The sequence below is a fragment of the Mycteria americana genome (genome assembly GCF_035582795.1).
Source record: "Mycteria americana isolate JAX WOST 10 ecotype Jacksonville Zoo and Gardens chromosome Z unlocalized genomic scaffold, USCA_MyAme_1.0 Scaffold_18, whole genome shotgun sequence".
Classification (NCBI taxonomy): Eukaryota; Metazoa; Chordata; class Aves; order Ciconiiformes; family Ciconiidae; genus Mycteria; species Mycteria americana.
Genome location: NW_027445436.1, coordinates 11,977,749 through 11,995,219, shown reverse-complemented (window position 1 = coordinate 11,995,219; position 17,471 = coordinate 11,977,749). Strand labels below are relative to the sequence as shown.

Below are 17,471 nucleotides of genomic sequence, written 5' to 3'. Positions count from 1 at the left end.
GTGTCTCCCATACAAGTCCTGGTTGTATGAGAACCTACAGGCTGACCTAGTTACTCTCAAATCTGCCAGGAAAACAGCATCAAATAGTATGGGATGCGAGCAAGAAAGAGTATCCACGCACATTAGTATCCTACATTTTACTTCAAGTTATAATTTAATAAATTGCATTGCTTCAGTGCAAATACAAAAACCAAGCTATTTATCGTATTGATAACTGGCACGTTATCAACCCAAAAGTACCTGAAACACCTTCAGGGAAATTTTGTTTGAGAGATCAATATTTATCATTTTATCTTCATTATTCACACTTCGCCTTCCACCTAAATTTTCCCTTGGAATTCAACATAGAATAAAGATCTTTCAATTACTGCATTTACTCACAGATGAATGGTATGGAACAAATAATTTATGGGTTTAGAAGTATAGTAAATGATAAATTTATGGCACTTCAAAAAAGCGTAGACAAGAAAAAGCAGTAGTAAGATTTAATCTACTGGTTTTAAAAAATGCATTTCTGCAGACAAGGGCAATTAGTACTTGAGCAGCCTGAGAAAGCATGGATGGTTCAGAGAGATTTTTCTGTACCCTGACAATCCTTATTCAGTTTCCTGATCCATGCCAAGCTGCCTGTAATTATATGTATGCAATTGTATGCTGCTTCCCCCCCCCTCCATCTGCAGCACAGAATTCCTACTTCCCTGCTTCTAAAAGGTGCTGTGAAAAGCTCAATGTTGTCCTGTCTGCCCTAACCCACTTTGAAACTTAATTCTTAAAGAATATTAAAAGAGAGTTCATGCTTCCTTCAGGCTAATGAATGAAATGCTGGATGGTGTAAGGGAAATATGAAAATATTTATGGGAGAGAAAGACCAGTTAAGGAAAGAAAGCTTAGTTAATATCAGAAAACACAAGAAAGATGAAGATGACAACTCTAGGTCTGCTAAACATGAAGAAAAAAACACCCCAAACCCCAAAACCCCAAACAAACAGTAAACTCAGCATTTTACTTAAAAAACCCAAACAAACAAAAAAAACCCACCACCAAAGAACAATGTTTGCCAATACTTGCACTGAGTAAAACTCTCTTGAAAACAACTTAAAAGAATTTCTGGAGATGGCAATTTAATGTAGGCAATAAATATCACGTAAGAATCAACTTATTTCCAAGGCCACAACACAGCATCAACAAGCCTAAATGATGAATACACATGTTCTGAGACATAAACGCATCCCAATGCTGTAATAAAATCAGTATTTCTACATATTTCATCCACAAATCTATGTTATCAAATAATTCTCCTATTATACAGGTAAGTAACACACAGATTTGATGACTGAATGACTGGCCAAGAGTTATACACAGTGGGATACATACTGTACCTGCTAGTGCAACTCCCAGCTTTGCTCTGGTCATGTACTTTGAAAAGAAAAGTATCTTTTCCAAGAGTTTTGAAATGTACATGCAAGGAAAAATTTGGTTGCTCAAACACATACAAGAAGAGTATTAGCCTGGCCAAAATAAATGTATTTAAATATTCATACTAATAACTGCAGAACAGCTTCTGCACTATTCATCCTTTTAGCCTGGGAAGCACAAAGGACAGAGCTCGACACAACGCTAAAGGGCAGCCAAAATTAACTAGAGACTCTTTTTTCACAAACGTCCTACGTGGCAACATCATCTACCTCACAGCTCCCAAAGGGACTAGAAGAACACCTGTACTTGCCTTTCCATCTCTCTGGCCTATCAGCCAGAAAAAATTGTTTCATCTACATGGTACCACTTTGCTAACAGTCTATCCAATGACTTAATAAAAAATCTTATTATTAAGTAGGATCTTACTTTAACTACTCAAACCATGCTGGTTTGATCTCTCACACAGGGATCAGTGAATTATATTTTCAGTAAGAAGGCAGCACAGGGACTAGTAACTTCACAAAACTATATCTGGTCAACACTGATATGTGTTTCTGTGTGTGTGGAAAAAATACTTGCTCTGATGAGGTTTGTACTCTCCAGGTCCCTTGAACTGGCTATTTAAAAAGTCCACAATTCTAGTATTAGTATGTATATAAAAGAAGAACTTGATATTTATGTCGGTGGAAAAAAAAAAAAAAAGTCTGTCGTGACTCAGACAGACTTTGCTGCAGGGAAGAATACAGACAGTTCAGGGGAAAATATCTATGTCAAGGAAAGCCTTGTCTCAAAGAAAGAAAAAATATACTGATTTAGTTTTACTTGAGAAATGTATATATCAGAGAGAGGAAGATACTATAGTGAAAAACTCCCATTCCTTTCTTGCCACTCACTTTTCTAGTAACAGTACTAGAAAAGATAATCTCAAGGTGATGCTACAGAAAAACCAGTTTCTTAATTAAATGAGAACACAGCACTGAAAAATAAGCTGTGATGCTTACAGACACAGATGGATACTTAATTAGACATTGCTCAGAAATGTCATTCTCCTTTTTCTGATGCACAGATACTGCACTGATGATTTTAAAAGGCAATTCTGTAAAAACTTCTGTGCTAGGTTTTTTCCAACAGAAATAATTTTATTTTCCAGCCACACACAGAACACACCAGTATGCAGAAGCCATTAAGTATCTAACTGTACCTTTACCTAGGAAATATTTTCAAATCATGGACTCATTTGTAAAGGCACATAATTTGTACACTATGAAACCTGCACTTTAGTGAAGAAATCCAGAAGGATTCTGAAGGTCAGATTAGCAGAGACAGCCCAGCCAGTCTAACAGCTCGCTGCCACTAACAGGGATGGGTTTTACCCCCTACTCTTTTACCACCTAATCATGACTGGGCAGTCACATTCCCTCCTTTGCACCAGAACTGGCTCATCTTTTCTTGGGTAAATTCACTTCACTAAGCCAGCAAAACACAAAACCAGAAAATAATTGAAATTTTCTGCCAGAGCTGGCAGGAAGACAAGGGAAGGGAGGGCAAGCAACAAACCATCCCTTTAGAAAAAAACCAAATCTGATTAAAAACTACCTGCTGTTTGATCTCATCACACCATGAACTCACAGGTTCCAACTAGACACAGGAAAGGGTACCGAGTGTTTCTTTCACAGCACCGTTTGCTCTGAGAAGAGATTCTGGAAGATAAATTATTAAAAAGCAAAAAATTAAATTCAAATAAAGGTGTTAGTAGCTTCCTAAAGAACAACTATCACGGAATGTATGCTATTAAGTAATATATACTACTGCACAAAGAGTTATATCAAAAATGGCATGTATGCCCTTTATCAATGAGTAACTGGCCACTCATACATCCTTCATAATATTTTTGTTTACCCAATATTTTTGTAAACCCACAATGCCTGAGAAAGCTTGTGTTTCCTTTTTGCTAGTTGGTGGAGACATGGCTGTTATTTTGTTAATCACATCCATTGGGATCTGACGACGTCCATCTTGCCATTTTATTCCTAAAATCTGGATATCCTGTGCAGGTCCCTTGACCTTACTTTGTTGTATGGCAAAACCTGCTTTCAGGAGGATCTGGACTATTTTCTTCCCTTTCTCAAAAACTTCCTCTGCTGTATTGCCCCACACGATAATGTCATCAATGTATTGCAGATGTTCTGGAGCTTCACCCTGTTCCAGTGCTGTCTGGATCAGTCCATGGCAAATGGTAGGGCTGTGTTTCCACCCCTGGGGCAATCGATTCCAAGTGTACTGAACGCCCCTCCAAGTGAAAGCAAACTGTGGCCTGCACTCTGCTGCTAAAGGGATTGAGAAAAATGCATTAGCAATATCATTTGTAGCATACCATTTGGCTGCTTTTGACTCCAGTTCGTACTGAAGTTCCAGCATGTCCGGCACAGCAGCACTCAGGGGCGGCATGACTTCATTCAGGCCACGATAGTCTACTGTTAGTCTCCACTCTCCATTAGACTTTCTCACTGGCCATATAGGACTGTTAAAAGGTGAACGAGTCTTACTGATCACTCCTTGGCTCTCCAGTCGATGAATCAGTTTATGGATGGGAATCAGGGAGACTCGGTACGACATTGCCTCTGGTGCACTGTTGTGGTAGCAATTGGCACCTGTTGTTCTTCAACCCTCAGCAACCCCACCACAGAAGGGTCCTCTGAAAGACCAGGCAAGGTAGACAGCTGTTTAATTTCCTCCATCTCCAAGGCAGCTATACCAAAAGCCCATCGGTACCCTTTTGGGTCCTTGAAATACCCTCTCCTGAGGTAGTCTATGCCAAGGATGCACGGAGCCTCTGGGCCAGTCACAATGGGGTGCTTTTGCCACTCATTCCCAGTTAGGCTCACTTTGGCCTCCAATACAGTCAGCTGTTGGGATCCCCCTGTCACTCCACAAATACAGATGGGTTCTGCCCCTATATAGCTTGATGGCATTAGGGCACACTGTGCACTGGTGTCTACTAGAGCCTTATACTCCTGTGGGTCTGATGTGCCAGGCCATCGAATCCACACAGTCCAGTAAACCCGGTTGTCCCTTTCCTCCACCTGGCTGGAGGCAGGGCCCCTCTAGTCCTGGTCATAGTATTCATGACCCATTTCTTGTACATATGAGTCAGGAGCTCCTTCATTAAAATCAGGAGTAAGATCAGCCCTTTTACTCTGTCTGGGGAACTGCCCACTGGAAACCGGAGCAGCAATTTTCCTGGAAGAACCCCCTTTGGTGACTGTTTTTCCTTGCAACTCACATACCCCCGCCTCTAGTGTCGAGGTAGGTTTTCCATCCCATTTCCTCATGTCCTCTCCATGGTCACACAGGTAAAACCATAGGGTGCCCCGTGGTGTGTACCCTCTATATTGTCTCTCTCTTGAGCAGAGGAATGCTGACTCCTAATAGCAGAGATATTGGCCCCTACAGGTGGGGAGTAGGACCTATCCTCTTTGAGTTGCTGGACCTCCCGGGACAGTTTCTCCACAGCCGAGACAAGGGAGGGAAGAGATACTTTCTTCATATTCCTGGAGCTGGCTAGCCGCTTCATCCACTGTTGGACCCTCTCCGTCTTTCCAGGTCAGTATTGCCAATGAGTTGGCACATGACGATGGTGCATTCTGTACCAACTTCCACCACATGGGTCATGTGCACTGGACCTCATCTGGATCTTTGGGTAACCGCTCGTCGTCCAGATGACCATAAATCACCTCCAGCACAGCTGATTCCCTCAGGTACTGGATACCTCTCTCCATGGTGGTCCATCTCCCAGGGCAATATACAACATCTTCCTTGAAGGGATATCTTTCCTTCATAGCTGACAGGAGTTGCCTCCAGAGGCTGAGGACTGGTGCCCCTTTTCCAATCGCTTTGTCAATGCCCCCTTCCCTAGAAACGGATCCCAGCTGCTTGGCTTCCTTACCCTCTAATTCCAGGCTACTGGCCCCGCTATCCCAGCATCGGAGCAGCCAGGTGACAATGTGCTCCCCTGGACAACGGCTGAAATCTTTTCGCATATCTCGCAGCTCACTCAGGGATAGGGATCGGGTGGTTTCCGTCTCATTTACGAGTTCTTCGTCTTCCTCCTCCTCTCCCTGTGATGGCCCTGCTTTTTCATCTTCCCTTTCTAAACGAGCTGACTTTCACTTCCAGGATTTCTTCTTGTGTATAGGGGTGACTGATACTGACACAGGTTCCCTGGTTGAGCCGCAGTGCTGGGGGGGGGGCAGAGCGGCCGCAGTGCCTGTCGCGGGGGGAATCAGAGCAGCTGCAGTGCCTGTCATTTTGTCACCAGATCCTTGAGGGTTCTGAACAGTGTTGAACAGGGCTCGGTAGGCACGGGCCAGGCCCCAGCACGTTGCAGTGATTTGTATCTCCTTAGAATTGCCAGGGTCACAGCATACTTCTTCCAAATATTCTACTAATTTTTCAGGATTCTGCACTTGTTCAGGGGTGAAATTCCAAAACACTGGAGGTACCCACTGTCATAGGCATTTGCCCATGCTATCCCACACACCCTGGCACTCATAACTATCCAGCCTTGGGGCAGATCTCTGGATGACATTCTTAAATTGCTTACTAACCTTGGACAAGATTGAAACAGTATTCCCAAGCAATACCAATAGATGTATCTTAACTACGCAAGGATGTTCAAGATACTGAAAAGTTACTGTAATGAAGGAGGAAACATCATAGAAAAAGGTAGTGAAGGTGCCATTCTGTATTTCCTCCATAAAAAAAAAACACCTCTCAGAGGAAGAAGTATAATTGCTAATTGTCTCCATAAGATGATACCCGACATACAGTAACGGTTTCAGTACAGCCCTTAGATACCAAAATACACCCAAGGTCACTGTTTTAATAACAAATCTCACAGGCAAAACATCACTAATCACTGCAGAGCACAGCAAACTGCAAAAACCATCACCGATCTTGAACATGTACAGAAAAAAAATGAGCATGGTGCAGATCAGGTAAACCAATATCGAGAACACATGGATCAATATCGCGTCCCACAACTACTAACAGATCTAAATTCCTTAATACACTCTGGTTAATCTGTTATTATCTCAAACCCTTCGAGCCCCATGTTGGGTGCCAAAAAGGACTGTTGTGGTTTAGCCCCAGTTGGCAACCAAGTACCACACAGCCGCTCGCTCACCCTTCCCCCCCGGTGGGATGGGGGAGAGAATCAGAAGAGCAAAAGTAAGAAAACTCATGGGTTGAGATAAGAACAGTTTAATAATTGGAACAAAATAATAGTAATAATAATAATGAATTGTAATAAGAAAGAAAACAACAAGAGAGAGAGAGGAACAAAATCCAGGAGAAAAAAACAAGTGATACAACCGCTCACCACCCACTGACCGATGCCCAGCCAGTCCCCGAGCAGCGATCGCTACCCCCCAGCCAACTCCCCCCAGTTTCTATACTGAGCATGACGTCACATGGTATGGAATAGCCCTTTGGTCAGTTTGGATCAACTATCCTGGCTGTGCCCCCTCCCAGCTTCTTGTGCACCTGGCAGAGCATGGGAAGCTGAAAAGTCCTTGACCAGTGTAAACATTACTTAGCAACAACTAACACATCAGCGTGTTATCAACATTATTCTCATCCTAAAATCCAAAGCACAGCACTATACCAGCTACTAGGAAGAAAATTAACTCTATCCCAGCCGAAACCAGAGAAAAGCTGTGCACCTTATCATTGGGCTAGTTGGCTGAATGAGATCAGAGTCAGGGGTCCAGGAGAGCAAGGTGAGCATCTTACACAAGAGACAGCAGCAACAGGCCTGGAGCAAGGGAGAGCATTGGACGATTCACCTGGTCTTGAAAAACACCACTCCAAAATTGCACAACCCTTGACATCAGGAGGACAGATACTCTCAGCAGGTAAGAGAGCTGTTTTGTCAAGTTCTGTGTAACGTTCCTTTCCACTAACAGTGCTGCCTACCTAACCGACACTACCACCTCCCGGGCTGTCTTGCGACTACTTCCGCAGCTCACGCAGCGACTCGCCAGCATCTCCTCATCTCTTACAGCTATCTAAAAGCTCAAGCTGAACTAGAAGTGGTATAGATTTATGACAGCCATTTAACAAACGAGTTAAGTGATATTAAGTGACTCTACAGTTTGTAAGTATTTTATGATCAGTCGTTTTTACACATCTTTGCCACATGCTAGTACACAGGAAATAAACAAAATCGACCCTCAGGTATTTTAAAGCTTCAAATACTTTAATTCAATACCAGCACTGTGTCTTTGCCTTAAGTCAGTATCTTCCTGTCACAGGGCTGTAACATACCCATTTTATGGTCTGGCCAAGTGAAGAAGAAATATCAGGTGACATGCCCAAATTCCACAGAAAGACTGGAAAGGAACTGTAAGCCAAACCCTGATCTCCAGTCATTTTCTCATCCACAAGCTACTAAGATTATTCATTTGTTGCTTTAATTATTAAGTTAGTAGTATAAAATCTAAATATTGCAACATGAATTTGCAGTAGGTATATTACTGAAAAATAAATGGTATCATTACACTAAAGGCAAAGTCACATTGCATTCAAATTGTGAAAATGTTAGTAACAGTAAGATACCAAGTGCTGTTAGGCTGTTCTTGACACCAAACCCTTGATTGTTTTTTGACCAGTAATAAGAGATGCCAATTGATTTCAGCATCCACTAGATTACTAACAATCGATACCGTAGTCTTGACATGTCCTAAGTGCTCCTAAAGAAGAAAGCACTCATGACACTGGTCTGTCATGACCTAATTAGGACTCAGTAAGCAACAGGTATAGCTTCACTGGAAACAACCCGCTACCTTCTCACCAAGAAAGCTCAGCCATGCTACTGAACCATACTCAAGAGCACAGCTAACTCAAGATCGCTAACCTTTGAGTCTGTATCGTTACAAATCCTAGCGCTCTCCTCCTTAGTTGAGCTTTCCTAAGAAACTAATGCAACAAAAAAGTTAAATTATTGTAGGACACCACAGCCATAAACAAACGTCTGTGGACACTGGCAGAATTAGAGGGACTGTGGCACTGTCTGTTATGGAAGGAGAACGAAGCCTGGTAAAGAAAAAGGACAGTGCAGGAGAGGGTTAATTTAGAATAAGCTTTTGACAAACAACAGATGAAAAAACAGTATGAAGTAAACACAGGCTGGTTCTACAAATAAACAAAAGCTACCTTGGGTGTTTAAAAAACCAGAACTGACTGGGTCAAAAGCCAGTTACATGTGCGTTATGAATAACGCCTCTAACACAAGTTTTACCATCAGATATTTCCTACAGTATTTACTCCCAGTTGGCAGAGGTGAAGAAATTTGACATCTACTTTGAGAGGATAACAGACAGACCAGGAAACAGACATTTCTTTCCCACAACATACAGAAGACGTCGCATATATTTGACTACAGAAATTAAGTAACAGCATGTAAGAGGATACCAAGTTATCAGCTATAAAAAGAACAAAAGAAAATTAAAAGGTAGTTTTCATGGGTACCATGCAAGTACTGACAGGAGGGGAAAAAAAAACCAAAAACCAAAAAACCAATTTACTTACCCTTAAATAAAAGCACCATTTACCCCAAAATTATTTGTTGCATTATTGTTCTTGATTTAGGAAGAAGAGGCTCAGCTGGCAGAGCTTTCTTAAGAATAAAACTAATGGTTAGCAACAGAAGATGTAAATAATATATACAACTTCCCCAGCAAAAGGGGAGATATAAGAAAAAAGAGCATCAAGTCTGGAATATTAATTCAACCCCATTCTGTTCATTCAACACAGTCATCTTATTGCTGTAGCTTGATGAGTTCCATACAGACAAATGGTGAAATCCACTACAGGTGTTAAAAAGTAGAAAACCCGTTTTGATCTTGTAAAACAAAAAAGGGAAATCAAGTATCTGTTATCAAACCAACTTTAAATTGAGGTGAGGTCTATAACTTCATAAGCCCTCAATAATTAGCTCACTCTGGCAAGACACTCACTAAATTTCCCTAGCTTAGTTTTATGGTATTCAACAATTTCTGGATTTTCTTTATTATAGTGAGCGGATCCAAAGCCTGTGAATTGCCTTTAAGATGACTTATTAATATCAGTAACTGGAACCATGGAAAATAAAACTTCACCTTAAAGGCTTCTGAAAAACAATACTCAAAGAAATTGGGTTTTTTTATAACTCCTCACAGATTCAGCATAGTGATGATCAAAAGGTATTACCAGCTCTGGAGGAACCATAGCTACTGACAACTCAAATTGTATTTATCAGTAATTCAGCTCATAGGCACTGCTACCCACAAGCCCATTCTTTCCCACAATGACAACTTCATCTCCAAAAGATTTCTTATTAAAGACGACAAGACCTCAGGCTACCAGCATTTCATCCAACTTCATTAGGAGACAGCCTCTAAACCCCCCTTATCTTACATTGTATTTCCAACCACAAGCACATGGAATTAGTAGACAGCTTCCTGACCTACTCCTTACCAACCTTTTTCCCTAAAATTTTTCTTTTGACAGATTACTTAGAACTGTCTCTCTAGCAAGAGTTAGCATTCCCAGAGAGCAAGAACTGGGAGAGTGAGCTGAGGAGTCAGGAGATTACCAGCTGATGAGAAAGCCACAGTACAAGAGAACAGTACTGTCTTAACCTTACCTGGCTATCACTTTAAGTTGCTTCTTTTTGCTTCAGGAAGTTTGACAATACTATTGGAGCATACAGCGCCAACCTCAAACTGCTATCATGGAAATGTAATATTCCCAATGAAAAACAAATTACTGAAATGGTAATAACTGCATCATCACACAGACAACTGGTATTACAAAGTCTGGCTCTTGGTTATTCCCAGCTCTGCTACTGTGAGTCACTTGGTCTCTACCCATTTTGGATTAATGGAAGTGAAATCTGCCTTCTCTAAAATAAGTCTTGAAAGACTAATGACCACGCACTGTGAAACAAGACATTACAGCAGAAACATAGCAAGAAGAACACTTATCCAATCATGGTCTGGCTCTTCCTGCTCATTTCCAGGAAATTTTGAAGCATCAAAGCAGAAGAGCATTGTGCAGGACACCACAGAAGTCTCACTATCAAGTCAAATCCATGATCCACATATATTGAAACAAAAATGCTAGCTTGAAAGAGTCTTAAATACTTGCATTTAATTAAAAAGTGACCACCTGTTCTGCTTATGATTAAAAAGCTGTCAGATTGAGTCCTAACAGCTTTTAAGCTGTCTTCTTGGAGACCAAATATCACAAGGCGTGATATGGCTGAAGCCTGTACACTATTCTGCTACTTAAATCAATTTCTGAGCGTTCAAGAGAGAGACTACATGGTCAAATTGATATAAAACCCTAAATACCTTCTTAAATAAAAAGGGATATTAAGTTGGATCATTCCAAATCTGAAGATGACTCACCATATAACCATGAGCACGTTACTTGACCTCCCTGTGCATTCAGTAATGCATCTGCAACGGTGTAACGGCAACACCTCAGTGACTGAGCCGCATCTCATTTTCAGGCCTGTATGAGTAATCGATGTGCGCCTCAACTGCAGAAAGTCAGTCAGTCATATGCGTGGAGGAAATGCTATACTCTACAGGCTCTATTCATGCTGATCACACATGTGAAGAGGGAACACTAACAAGTGGGAATGGGCAACCACAAATTTAAATTCTAACCCTTAGCAGTAACACTGAATAAGTGACAAGGTATCAGTCACACCAGTCTAGCTCAGAGATGTACTCTGTTACGAGAAAGCAACTGCAGAGGCTAATATTTACACTATATGCACATTTTCATTTACAGTCTCTTTCATCCAGTTTTCTTTTTACTCAGAATTGCACATTTGTAGACATTGCGTTCGAGACCTCAATTCACAGACTCAGAACTGCATTATGCATTAAAAACCTGGAACAAAGATGTGACAAAGACAACACAAATAACCACAAAAATCATACTAAGTTCCCTGCAATAATATTTGCTGCCACAGATTCTGCTGTCATAACAGTTAAGCTGCTCCTGAGTTACAGTGCTAAAGTTAAAGGCACAAGTGTCAGTTCTCTGCTGAACTTTGATTCACGTACTGGAAAACCAAGACAAAAGTGGTTTCCTTGCCACGTAAGCCTCAGGTTATCTCAGAGCTGTAACTGTGCAGCAACATGCACTGTACCACACAACTTTATCCCAAAGCTCTTTCCCAGCACTATGCCTGTCCCCCTCTCCCACTGCTGCTTCATTTTTGGTTCCCCATTGCTACCAATAATGTTCAAGCCAGCAAAGATTTTTCAAGTTTTGGTACTTCTTTTCCAGAGTGCTTGTTCTGAGGTGCAAGTTATATGCTTGCAACTATGGTATTTAAATCTTTCACTCTGATCTAGTAAATGTGTTATTAAATCTGCTGCTCAGAAAACTGTAAACATTGACAGAAACTAAGTCATTTAGTCAACTGCAGATAAAAACACAGAAGCCGAGAACGACCATAGACCCAATTCTGTCAAAAAGTACCATCAACACACTAACTTTGAAATGTTATAGAAAATTAAATACAAGTTGCTTGAAACTATTTACTCATTTGAAAAGTTTCCAAAGCTTTAACATATCTAGTGGTGACATTTTGGTCAGAGGGTAACCAGACAGTTGCGAATGCTCAGTCTGCAGCTGCTTTCATAGTGTAGCACGTAGAGACTCCCATCTCGTTAACAGATGTTTAAGTGACATGTTGATATACAGGTGGGTCATAGATGGCACATACATCCTTGGTGGAGCAGGGAGTTGATGTGACAATATACAAGAGATAGCAAAGAAAGCGAACAAAATCAAGGCAAGGCAAAGAAGCCTGCATTTTAAAGGTAAATACACAGCAAGGAGATGAGGGGTCAGGACAACCAAGGCAATTATTTCTCATTGCTCTGATCAAGTTACACCAACTTATCTCCCTAATGCTTAGTGTTCAAAGCCCCTCATGATTCTCTATATTTACTCTTTGTTCATCCAATCTTATCTTACCTCATTAATCCCCACCTCCTCCACACTGTCAGCTGCCAGCGTGATCTACCCATTTGTCAAACGCACACAAACATGCTTCCTACCTCTCTTTTATCAGTTAGAGCAGTACTTGGTTCGTGTGTTGTGACCACTCCATATCAACCACTCTCAACTGCCTTGTGGTTGGCTCCAGGTTCCTTCCCTTTTCCCCTCCCTCCGCAGTACCCAGTTTAATGTATCCACTCATTTCCCAACTTGTTTGTGCACTTCAATTTCTACCAAGCAGGCAGCCTTCATGCGCTTATCGAGCACAAGCATAGATGGCCAGGCTGTACTGCAATACACATCATACACTTGAATGTATAAGACCACAGTCCTTTCTTCTTCCTGATTTCTCAGGAATTTCTCATCACATCTCTTCATGATGCCAACTAGCAATTAGTCTGAAGAGCAAACAGAAATAGTCGACACATTATAATTAAAAATTCAAGTGTTTAAAAATGAGTCAGAACTGTTATCCTCATACTTGAGCATAAACACCAGCTGCCCAAACTCACGTACTACCTTCCATCACCACCACCATCCCTCCTCCTAATCCCCTAGACAAAACACCAGTGTTACTGGTATACCAGAACCACAGAAAGCAGTATTTTATTAGCTTTTAGTAGCCACATAGCCAGCCCCTTTGGAGCTTCTTTTGCCAGCACCAGACTCCTCTAGATCACTAGATGTGAGAAATACCCAGAAAATGATGCTTAAAAATGACTGCTGTTGGGCAGCTGAGTTCTCTATACTTTATCTCACTGCTTTACTTTATCTCACTGCTTTTGTATCATACATGTACGGGGGGGGGGGGGGGGGGAGGGGAAAGGAAATGATGTTTGGGTTTAGCAAATACATGACAAGCAACTTATCGTTCTCCTTAGAGCTTGTCACAAACCTATTCGTTCTGCAAAGGCAATGTTTCCCTCCTCCAGGACAACAGGGGAAGCTGCACTGTTATGACTGCCTGACTTCCAGCTCTTATATCACAGAAACAGCAATTACAGGTTTTAACTAGGCCAGGAGAACCACAAGATGAAGACCTCAAAGAGCACCATACCCAGTTTCCACCTCAAGGTCAAACATTAGATTTTTTCATAGACTTAAGCAACGTAAGATACTTTAACAGAAACATTTTGAATTTAACATTTGTTTGCTGTTCTAAGGGGAAAGCTATTACTGTTTGTACTTAAAAGTACTGTTTGTACTTAGCTTGAAAACTGGAAATATAGGCTAGCACTTGCCTATAAGTGAAACTATTATTTGGTCTTGTGCATGACAAGTACCAGAGAAGACTTAAATAAAATATTTTTTTTTAGGAGGGGGGGGGGAATTAAGAGAAATTTTACATTTTTAAAGAGATGCTCAAGGGTTCAAATATTTACTATTCATTTTTAAAAGCTAGAATTACTTGCCAGTGAAAAAAAACAACCAAAACCAAACAGGATTTACACTTATGTCATAGCACCTCTACACACAAGTTTTTTCAGCCTTTGAAATGCTGTTAGGTACTTTGTGCTGGTTTAAAGTATGTAACTAGTTACAACCAAGACCTTGTTGAACTAAGGTATTACAGTTATGGATTCATAAAGGTACCTACAAAATTTAATACAAGTAGCCTAGTTTCACTAGTAACAAACAAAACCAAATACAATTAGATGCTACTTAACAATGGTGGAAGCTCTCCCTACCAGCTACACAATACAAAACTAAAAAAAAAAACAACACCCGTCCAAGTCTTTCAAAAAGTGGCCTTTTAAGTAGTTGCCCAATAACCTCAATGCAAAGAAAGTTACAATACTGGAATTGGGGAAACAGTTAAAATATTACAAGACTGCCTTTTTCCTTTTTAAAAAGAACAAATAGGACAGTTAAATTTTATATTCTCCTCGGATGGCTGTGTCACTGAAAGCCACATCTGCAACCCATTAGATGTTAGGAGCTCAAGCGGAACTCAGGCTAGATAAGCATCGAACAACTTTAACTTTTTTCCCCACATAAAATATATATTCCCACATCATCCAAGGTAAACAAAGAAGCAAAAAAACTAGAGAAGCGTAAAACCGGAGCAGTTACACGCCTTGTTTTTCAAAGGGTTTTTCTCCAAACAACTAATACGATCCCACAACACATTACAGAAATCCTAGGAAACACAGAGTGGACAGAAGTTGCTTTCAGGAGCTGTGACAAGGTTTTCATCTGCTGACTCCGGGCAAGGCTAGGACAAAAAAGCGGCGGCTAGGCTAGACTCCTGCGTTGCAGGTACCGTGTCGGGCCATGATAGAGATCACCCCTCACCGAGGCGGTCAGCGCTGAAAGCCACCTACCAGGCACCCACGTTCTCCTGAAACCCCTCGGCTGGCGCGGAGGACGCCCGGCGCGGGCAGGGCCGCCTCCCCGGCCCTGGTGGGACAAGGCCCCCGAGACGCCGCGGGACCGTACGTGCCCGCCCGCTCCGGGACACGGCCGGGGCGCCCGCTCCCGCCACCGCCAGCCCCGAGGGAGGGGAGAGGAAAAGAGGAGAAGAGGCGAAGCCGGTACCCGCCCCGCCGTGGCGCCCCGCCGCCTCCCGCCCGCGCGCAGAGGGGCTAATGGCAACGGTTCCGCCGCCCGCCCGGCGCCTCCGCGGCTGCAGCGAGGCGGCCCAGGCGAGCGCTGGCCACGCCGGCCCCACTCACCTGGACGACGCAGGGCCCCTCCTGGCCTCTCCCACCGGAGGCAGCAGCTGGGGCATGGGCAGCCGGGAGGAGCTGGATATCAGCCGCACCGCCGCCACCACCCCCCCCCCCTCCCCCCACCACCCCCGACACGAGAGAAAATGTCACCGGAGGCCGCGGGACTCCGCTGCGCAGCGTCACTTCCTCCCTCCGCCGCCGCCGGAGCAGCCGAGTGCCGCGCAGAGCGGCTACCACCCGCCAGCGCCACCCCGCGGCGCACAGTGAAGCGTGAGGCTCCGCCCCCTCCCTCTCCTTTGCCCCCACGGCGCCCTGAGGGGAGCGGCGGACAGGTGGGCTGTCACACGTGCCTTGACACACGCGGGTGTCGTGCAGCCCTCACACGCTCCGGGTGGGCCCCCCCGTGACACGCACGCACTCCTCCCCGCCTACACCCGCGGGAGAGCCCCCCGGAGATCCTCGAGCAGCCCCCAGGCCCAGTGAGGCCCCTGCGGGGCACCACCTGAGGGGATGCACCCGGCCTCGGCCAGATTGCGGTGTGTAGAGGTGCCTGTGCCGAGCAGCCGACAACGCGTGAGGGGCACAGTGGCAGTCAGCCACCACCAGAGCCAGTTCACGCTGGCTGGAGCCGTGGGTGCCCACCACAGAGGAAAGCTAAGGCAGCCGACAGCTGGTAAATCAGCTAGGAGGGAGACCTGTCTGCGGGCTAACGGCACACCGCTTTCTTTGGTTTCCCAGCAGCAAAGCAGAAGTGTACAAACCAAGCATGGCAGTTGGAGCCGACTCACAGGAGGAAAAGAGCAGAGGAGGGAGCAGAAGGAAATCAGGAAACGACAAGAAAGAAACGAGAAGACGGCCAAGCTCGGGAGAGACACAGGCAAATGCAGCAGGAGCCCAGCACCACAAACACCTCTCACCAGTCTCTCGGCCAACACTCATTCTCCCTCCAACACTGTTCCTGGTAATCCTGCCTCTGCACTCCCTGAGATCAGAGACCTGGGGGCTGGGTGGGGGAAGCATGGTGTGCAATTAGGGTGACATTATAATGCATACATTAAACAACATTCTGATGTTTCTTAATCAGAGTATTTAGCTTTGCAGCCCTGGGGTATATATGCTGCACAATACATTGTAGATAGTGCTCTGCAATTTGAAAACATGTGGCAGTGTCGTGGTTTAGCCCCAGCCGGCAGCTAAGCACCACGCAGCCGCTCGCTCACTTCCCCCCCCCCGGTGGGATGGGGGAGAGAATCGGAAAAGCAAAAGTAAGAAAACTCGTGGGTTGAGATAAGAACAGTTTAATAATTGGAACAAAATAATACTAATAATAATAATGAATTGTAATGAGAAGGAAAACAACAAGAGAGAGAGAGAGAGAGAGAGGAACAAAACCCAAGGGAGGGAAAAAAGGGGAAAAATATATTAAAAAAAAATTATACAACCGCTCACCACCTGCCGACCGACGCCCAGCCAGTCCCCAAGCAGTGATCGCTACCCCCCGGCCAACTCACCCCAGTTTATATACTGGGCATGACATCATATGGTATGGAATAGCCCTTTGGTCAGTTTGGATCAACTATCCTGGCTGTGCCCCCTCCCATTTCTTGGGCACCTGGCAGAGCATGGGGAGCTGAAGGGGGGGGGAAAGTCCTTGACCAGTGTAAACACTGCTTAGCGACAGCCAAAACATCAGCGTGTTATCAATATTATTCTTATACTAAAATCCAAAGCACAGCACTATACCAGCTACTAGGAAGAAAATTAACTCTATCCCAGCCGAAACCAGGACAGGCAGCAATCATTTCAGCATAGTCCCTAAATCCTGACAAACACCTAGGAAATTCAAGTGTTAAGCATGCATCGCACAGCAAAGGCAGCCTTGGAGGATCCCACTCCTCCACAGCCACTGCTCGTGGCACAGAATCAGTTACAGGGTTGGTAGTATAGAAATATGTGTATGCATCTACCCCCCCCCCCCCCCCCAAATCATATACATGGACTTGGGAAACAAAGACAGATATCACATACTACCTCAGGGGAATTTATGACATTGAGAAGAAATAAGAATAAGAGAGAGATTCAGGCAGAAGTAGAGCTACGTATTCAGGAATTAATGATTCTCTTTTAAAACAGTACTTTGCAAAATATTTCTTGCCAAACATGTAAAAAACTTCCTTTGCAAGAGCACCAGCCTCATCAGTGCATCCAATATTGGCAATGTCAGCATAAGAGGGAACAAGAAGGGCGCTAACGAAATCCATACTTAAGAAAAGATAAAACCTGTCCTGTGTGGGGCTGCTGGGGGCTCTAACCCAG

General features: G+C 43.6%; 1 protein-coding gene across 9 annotated transcripts in view; it reads right to left on the bottom strand.

The window, feature by feature from the left end:
* The window catches only part of ARK2N (arkadia (RNF111) N-terminal like PKA signaling regulator 2N), a 52,936-nt gene extending 37,664 nt beyond the window's left edge, over positions 1–15,272 (bottom strand). For all 9 annotated transcript variants that reach the window (XM_075488797.1, XM_075488799.1, XM_075488802.1 and 6 more), the window contains exon 1: positions 15,159–15,272. The gene's annotated coding sequence lies outside the window, so the exon portion shown is untranslated. The remainder of the gene's footprint in view (positions 1–15,158) is intronic.
* Positions 15,273–17,471: the final 2,199 nt, after the last annotated feature.